At 32.2% G+C, this 8,163-nt stretch overlaps 1 protein-coding gene and 1 long non-coding RNA gene across 2 annotated transcripts in view; one reads left to right on the top strand and one right to left on the bottom strand.

The window, feature by feature from the left end:
- LOC102678924 (fibrillin-1-like) overlaps positions 1-8,163 on the top strand; it is a 146,358-nt gene that overhangs the window by 13,735 nt on the left and 124,460 nt on the right. The window lies entirely within an intron of this gene.
- On the bottom strand, positions 3,432-3,864 carry LOC116185184. The gene is made up of 2 exons (XR_004149980.1): positions 3,749-3,864; positions 3,432-3,714 (listed from the first exon to the last, which is right to left on the bottom strand). It is a non-coding gene; the product is annotated as an uncharacterized LOC116185184 (long non-coding RNA).

The following is an 8,163-nucleotide window of genomic DNA, read 5'->3' as shown; positions in this document are numbered from 1 at the left end:
TAATAACAGGAAAAAAAAAAAAAAAAAGAAAAAAAGAATAAAAACCGAGACCAACCGTCTAATCGTTAAGAAACCGATCACGATAAAATTACATCGATAACAAAGTGAAATAAATGTTTAACTAAATGTTTAGCGAAAATAGCCGCTCGTACGTGTCGAGATATCAATTTACGGCACGTTCATTAATCAAACACCGGCCTATACATTACCGTCGCTAACTCCACCGACTTTCACGTGATACCGCCGATTTATACGATGTGTACGCGTCAAACGGTCTATTAGACACGGAGCGGAAAGACGGCAAAGTGACTTCTTCCTGTCGTGACGAGACGACATTTTTTCCAGATATCGGTATCTCATAATTCAAATAAAGAAAGAGGAAAGGAAAATTACAACGAGCAATGTCCTGTCTTCGATCGAATCAAATCGGCAATTTCCATCGAATCTGGCCGAGATACGAGAAATGTAATAATTTTGAACAACGATTTGTTAATATGTTTCTCGATCTGTTGAAGAAATATATTTTTATTCGACGATGGAATAATTTTTAACAGTCGTCTTATGTGGACTTTATTAATAAATTGTTGGAAAAAAAAAAAAGATTTTAATTGTATTTTGAGGAGGAGGACATTGATTCTTACAGTTTAATTATAAGTTTTTAATAAGGCGAGATAAATTTTAAATTATATAAATTGCTCCATCGTTGGAAGAATTTAGAGAAAGTAAATGTCGATTAAGAGACGGAAAGATTTTAATAAATAAAAATCTTTGTTTTAGAAATCCAAAAATACACATATAACATTTCCTGTATAATTATAAGTTTATTCGAGTATTATAAAAGAGTCGTAGCTCAAAAAACATGGGGGGAAACATTATATGCAGTTGTAACAATGAATCGCGAAGTTTTGAAAGTCAGTTACCTTTTCTTTGAACGTTTATTTCAAAGAGTAGATGAAAAAATAAACGTATGTGGAAGTAATTGCAGCTCTCTGCACGGTGGGCGTAGAATTTTTTACGAGTGAAATTCATCGATGGCTGGCTTGTTTTTCTGCTGATGTGATGAAAGTTCTGGAAAATCGATTTATACTCTATGGAGTATATTCTTTGGAGAGAAAGTGGGCGGATGTAATACATTTTTGGGTAGATAGAAAATAGTTTTTATGAACCGTGAAATTCGTTGGTATTATTTTTCGTACTCTATTTATTTCACGGTGATAAACGGCGCGACGAACTATTTCGAGGAAAATTGTAAAATAATCGTTGACAAGTTTACAATATGTACAACGTAGTTTTAGTACGAAAATTTTAATAAAAATTATCTTCTTCGATAAATTTCTCCATAATAATATTATATCATATACTATTTTTAATTTACTCCTTACTATTTTAATTCATCTCTTTAAACAATACTTTATAATTTGAATTGATAACAAACTCCAAAAGAATAGAAGGAATACAGAAATTATCTTTCGCCTTACTCCACTGAACTTAAAAGAACACGATCAAATCGAAAAACCGATCTCAAGAAAATAATAATCACACAATTATACCCTTAATATCTCTTTAAATTTTTCCACTCCTATTAGCCGAAATTAATCGAGCACCCGCTACGAACATTCGAATTAACGCTCGAAAAAAAAAAAAAAAGAAAAAGAAAAAAATATTCGAGCCACGTCTCGCATTAATCGGCCGAAGTGCACACGCATTATGCAAATTGATACTCGACTCGGCAAAAAAAAAGAAAAAAAAAAAATACGTCACCGTTCCAACGTATCGTAAATTCATCCACCCCCTCCTTCTAATCCCTCCCCCAAACCTGCGCCTCTACACACACCCGACTGCTTTATTTTCCCCGTGCTCCACATTCATTTTATTCATCGCTCCTTTCCTTCCCTCTCCGCGTCACAATCTCGTCGATGCAACACCGTCAGCGGCCTCGTTGTTTCCAACGCTGGAACCGATATGCAAATAATACGGGCGGCCACCGCGAAATCCGATTGGCGGCGATGCGCGTGCGATTTTGCGGTTGTCGATAACCTCCCTCTCTTACACACACACACACACACACACAAGCGCGCGAAGGAAAAAGGGAGAGGATTGGCCAGATTCATCGATGCGCCTGACAAATTGATTATTGACCGGACCGCGGAATTTGTTTAAACGTTATTACACCCGTTTGACCACGGTCGATCCTCGGTTTCCGGATATCCATTCCGGATCGCCGATTTCTATTTAAACCGTGTCGTACGTCGGGGAATCTGTGAAAACAATGTTTTCTCGTATCTAATATCGGGATAAACGAAGCTTATGTAATCTTATATAGCACGATCGACATTGTTTTAATTTAGCGTTTTGAGGAAAAAATAAGGAAGTTGTTTTTTTTTTTTTTTAAGGAAAATATAATACAAGTAAAAAGTTGAGATCCAAGTTTCAAAGGGAAAGAATCGTAAGATGTGTATGATATTATTTCTTCCTACTTTTTACGAAATTTCTCGTATAAAAGAATATTTTACGAAGGAAAGAATCGTAACCAAAAATAACTAACCGAAAGATTCAAGTCTGTCCTTTTCTCCAGTAACCTATCTTTCGCCACAATCTTCCGCCACAATATCAAACCTAACAAGCACGTAATTACGTTCTTGGAAATTTCCTTTCCTCAATGTAATTACTTTCATCCCACAACGTAAGCACACGATAAATTCTTCAACGATCCCTCTTTAAAAGAGAAGATACATTAGAGGATTAAAGAAATATATATATACATATATATATATAAAAATTGACGTACGGACATCGATGTCACGTGATTCGATTAGAAGAACGAAATTGGGATCGGCCTACACGATGCAAGGATTACTCCCACATTCGATTCAGCCGGTTTCCTTTTCCTTATGTTATGTCACTCTTTCACAAAGTGTACAGCTAATGGGCCCAACTATCGAAGATCTTTATCGTCTTCGTGAAAACAGGCCCGTTCGGTGGAAACGCCTCCGTGTTCTGTCGAGAAAATCGAGTCGAGACGTGTCCACGTGGGCACGATTTTTCGTTTCAAAATTCAAGCGTCGATTTTTCTCTGATTCGTACGGATATATCGTGATGTATATAACTGGTCAATAATTAATCTGTGATCTGAGATTTTCGTAATCGAGGATTCTCTTCTCGATCATCGAAGCCTATTCTTAACACGAAGTAATCAAAGTATTCTTCTGTTTATTTTTTTATTTTTCATTATCTTAATTTATTACATTAATTTATTTATTAATATAAAAATTTTTACTTACCTTTTACACAAGTATAAGTTAACAATAATGATTCTACTTATACTCAACAACCCTCCAGTGCAATTTTTGTTATTATTGATTTTATTACTACTTGATTTTCGCCTCGCTGATCTGTACTCACGCATTTTCCGTATCGATAATAGCTTTTATTCGTGATAAATGGCATCTATTGGACAGAAAAAAAAGGTTAGTCGAGAGGTAGAAACTAGCGAGAGAGAAATTAATGCTCGAAACAAGAGTAATACGGGGTCGAAGAAAGTAGAAGGAATGAGAGAGCGGGAAAAAAACGCGGGAAAAACGATCGTGCAAAGGCTTTCGACGACGGAATCGTGGAACGATACGTTGAAAGGGCTATACAGCTTTTTGTCCTCCTTTTTCAAGTTCCAGTCATTCGATGTTCAAGTTGTGATTCCAGTCTTTTTTTCTTTTCTTTCTTTCTTTTTTTTTTTTTTTCGTTTCGTCGCCACTCGTCAACTGTTCTTCATTCTCTATTTTTTTCTTTTATCCAGACTTTTTTTCAATGTTTCGTTCTTATTCGAGGACCAAATGGTAGCTAGATGGGATCGAGTTTAATTGTTAAATATAAATTCAAGTAATAAATATGAAATATTTATTTGATACTCATGGTTTTATTCTAATTAAAAAAAATACATGACACTCAAAATGAGTTCCAATATTCATCAGTTTTGAAAATTTAGTTATAAGTACCTTGATACCAGAATGAATTGAATTTCTTATAAGAAGTAATTGTAAGAGATAAATATATTTGTTGTTCTTACAACAAATTTAGGAAAATTGCTGAAGAATTACTGGCAATAAACAGAATTTCTGAATAATAAAATATTAAATTAAATTAAATCAGAAGATTCGAATACAGTTTGTCAACGTTCGAATTCTCTTCCAGTATACTTAATCCCATCCAGACCAATGATAAGACTCGTTTTTTTTCGTAGAATTTCTATCAAAAAAGAGAAAGAGAGAGAAAAAGAAAGAAAAAAATAGAAAAGGAATAAAAAAAATTTTGATATTAAAAGTAAAAGAGAATGCACCGAGGTAAAAACTAAAATGTTTTCTAATGAGTATCGTCTGGTCGTTAAAAACGAAAAGAAAAAGCAACACAGGATGAAATTAAATCTTATGACAAGGGAGATGGAGGAAGGAGAATGGAAAGAACGATTGTTAAAAGGGAAAAGAGCAGCTTTTGGGATCGTAGAAATTTTGCCTCGAGCTCAGACGTTTGCAGACGTTGAATTATCGAATACCGCATGATTTAACCAATTTCATCTTTGATATTTTTTCTCTTTGATATTTGTTGATTGAACAAATCTTAGAATGGATTTATATTTTAATAATTTTGCAAAGGAATAACGATTATCTTAACAAAAACTCTTTTACCAGTAACGTAATACCTGTATTCGCATTCTGGAAGTTTTGCAATGATCAATTTGAACAAATTGTTCGTAAAATATTATATACATCACTTTTTTGAATCGTTTTTTAACAATATTCTAGATTTTACAAGACACTTATCTTTTGTATCTTATTTTTTACGATAAAAGCTACCATCTTTTTGTAATATTGAATTTTTAATATTACAAAATTTAAAAATATATTATAGTCGATCTATACTACTCTCTGACTGATAATGATTGATATGTACTACTTACCCTTTGTACGATATTGTATGACCAATCTTAGTAGTTAATATCAATTATTAATTAATACTTATTATCGGTAAATTTTAACGTAAAACTAAATTTTAATTCCAATGATTGTACGAGACGAAAATGGTAAAGTAATATATATAAAATCGTGTAATTCTATTCGAAAAATAATCATATTACTCTTCTCGAAACCATTAATTTTTAATCGAAACAATTTTCATTATATAGTGATAGATACAATGATGACACGAATAAAAAAATTTACACACACAACGTAAAATAAGAATCTCTAAATATCAATCTTCTTAATTTCGATATTTTCAGAAAATGCTTTCCCATAAATCGATCCAAGTTTAGTAAAACAATATAACACGTAAGAAGATTTACAAGTGCAACACGAAACTCACCCTTAAATCTTGGCGGAATGCCTTTTCCATAAATTATCCTGGATCCCGGTTTATAACCTTTCTTTGTTACCTATAGCAAAATTTTCAATTTCTCGATGTGTTTCCGGAAAACAGAGAGAGAGAAAGAGAGAGAGAACAACGTGCTCGTTTGTTCGATTAATCGATAATGCGATTAATTTGCATGTGTTTCGAGGGGAGATGAAAAAAGAACGAGAAGAAGAGGAAGAAGAAGAAGGAGAAGGAGAAGAGAAAGAAAAAAGGAAAGGAAAAATGAGAGAGAGAGGAAAAAAGAAGGGAGGGAGGGAGAGAGAGAGACAGAAAAAAAGAAAAACTTGGCAAGAGAATTCGTTTTAGACGCGAGGCGAACGATCACGGCCGTATAAACGTGATTACGGTTTTAGCCGGGAAAAGAGGTTGCCCGTCTGTTTGCCGAAAGGAATTTAGTCCGCGTTTTAATGTTCACTTTGCATGGAATTAAATGGTTAATGGAATTTTCGGAAATTCCTTCTTCGCTGGACATAAATTGCGCGAGTACCGGTTTTCCACCCATTCATCGAATCAATGTGCCATTATGTCGTCTGAACAATTTCCTTCATATATTTTGAATATTTGTTTCGCTGAACAATTTTTGGAGGAGAGCCATTGCGCGCTTTCAATGCGCGTTTCAGCCAATTTTATTCTGTTTCTGTTATTCTTTTTGCGAGTGTGTGAAAAGTGAAATGAAAAATTTTTTTGAAATATAATCGATCTTTTAAATATAATATGTATAATATCGGTTTGTATATAATTTAATTTATAAAACTTGATATGTTTTAATTGAGTTCCTTATTAAAAATTAAAACATTATTTAATAATTACCATATCAACATTTTTATATTTTATAATATCTGAAGGATTATATATATATTATAAATATATTATAAATATAAATTATTATAAATATAAAAATATATACTTTTTTAATCCAGTCTTACCAGAAACTCTGTTCTTTTTATCCATGAAAAAAAAAGCTGTCATTTGAATATTTCACAATGGTGTATACTCTTACAAAGCGCAATGGTCTACGTAATCTATGTTTCAAAGACTTATATATAAATATTTCAACGAGTAATCAAGTTGGAGTTATCAAGAATTTAAATTTCCTCCTCGGAAGGAAATGTTTCTTTCTGACAATGACGAGTATTTGTATCAAAGAGAAAATATATTTTGCGTTTTCGTTGTCGTGAAATATGACGTGAAAACATTGTTATTAGAAAAATTGTGTGTACGAAATTATTAGAATTGTTCCAGGGTTGTCTAAGAGAATCGTTCCTACAAGATACAAAAGTCAATTGTTAATACATGAACCATAAATTTCTATCGAGATTAATAATCTCATTTCTAATGGAACACTATGTATAAGTTTTTTGTGAATTCATACGAAAATTATTTTGGCATGTGATGCCTTGTTAATTTCAAAAAAATTAAAAGAAGAATAATTCTTTTATTTTTTGATAATTTGATTCTAATTTTTTATAAATTATACGAAATGGAACTTTCTTTTATTTCATTTATGTGAAACAATAAACTTGGAAAATCTGAAAAAGAAAGAAATACGCGATTAAAAGGAGAAGTTATGCAATTCCTTTTGAATAGGAAAAGGAAAGGAATTTATTGAACTTATTTTACTTTTAATCATGAGCCCAGCGTTACTTTCAAGCGTTATTCAATCCATGGTATGTGAGAGACTTGGGCTGGTTTCGAGAAATATTTCAAGAATCGAGGAAAACTAATTCTAGAAGAAGGGAATTCAACCTCTTGAGGGTGATTTAAAAGAAATTTAATGAAATCGGAGATCGGAGATGTAAGAATGGCTTTCTGGTATTTCTCCATCTTATAACGCCTCATCGATAACGATCGTAAGCTCGTGGAGGAAATTAGAAAGAGTATTTATCCAAGTATTAGTAAAACGATCATGTACAGTTCGAAATTTGGGGTGGCTGATTGGGAGAGAATGAAATCTAAAAAGATTTTTTTTTTCATATAAAAATATGTAGTACAACAGGATGTAAAAAAAAACAGTATGACGAATATTCATCTAATAACGAACAAGAATTTAAATAGAAATCTTTAAATTATTAATATGTGAATTTAATGATCAAATGCCATAAACCGTTTAAGAATTTATGGCAATATAATAATTTTTGTTCTATGTGAACAGCACATATATATTTAAAATTTGTACTTCTTTAAATAAAAATAATTTAAGTACATAATTTTAGTACAGTAATATTATTACAAATAGACAGAATATCTACTTGTATCAGAAAAATTATTACTCAATCATTATACTAATATGAACATTCTCCATCCTGGCAAATAAATCTTTGGCCTTTATATATACTTTATATACTTCTTTCATAAAGCATACAATTTAAATCCAACCTCAATCCCAATCAATTAACTTGTTTCTAAAAAGAAAAAAAAAAAAAGAAAGAAAATATTAATCAATTAAAAAATCAAAAAGGAGAAGAAAGAAATTTATTTCACCGTAAATTTTCCACACGCCAATACTACCTTCCATAAATACATACTTCCATTGTATTTAATTCCTCCTCAAGCCCTCCTTCGCTCACAATGTCGATCAAAGTTGGCGGAACGCTAATCGGCTAAGTTTTAATAAAGGACAGGCTCGAGCACCCCTTCGATACCCCTTCGATTTACGAAGAGAGGGATGTGCTCGAGATCGATTTAAATGCAATTTTTATCGGCCGTCTTTTCTGCCGATCGTGTACTGCGAAAAAGTATTAAAACGTTAGCAATTGAATGGCG

Source organism: Apis dorsata, unplaced genomic scaffold, assembly GCF_000469605.1.
Source record: "Apis dorsata unplaced genomic scaffold, Apis dorsata 1.3 scaffold_117, whole genome shotgun sequence".
Classification (NCBI taxonomy): Eukaryota; Metazoa; Arthropoda; class Insecta; order Hymenoptera; family Apidae; genus Apis; species Apis dorsata.
Note: the sequence above shows the minus strand (reverse complement) of the source record. Positions and strands in the feature narration are given on the sequence as shown.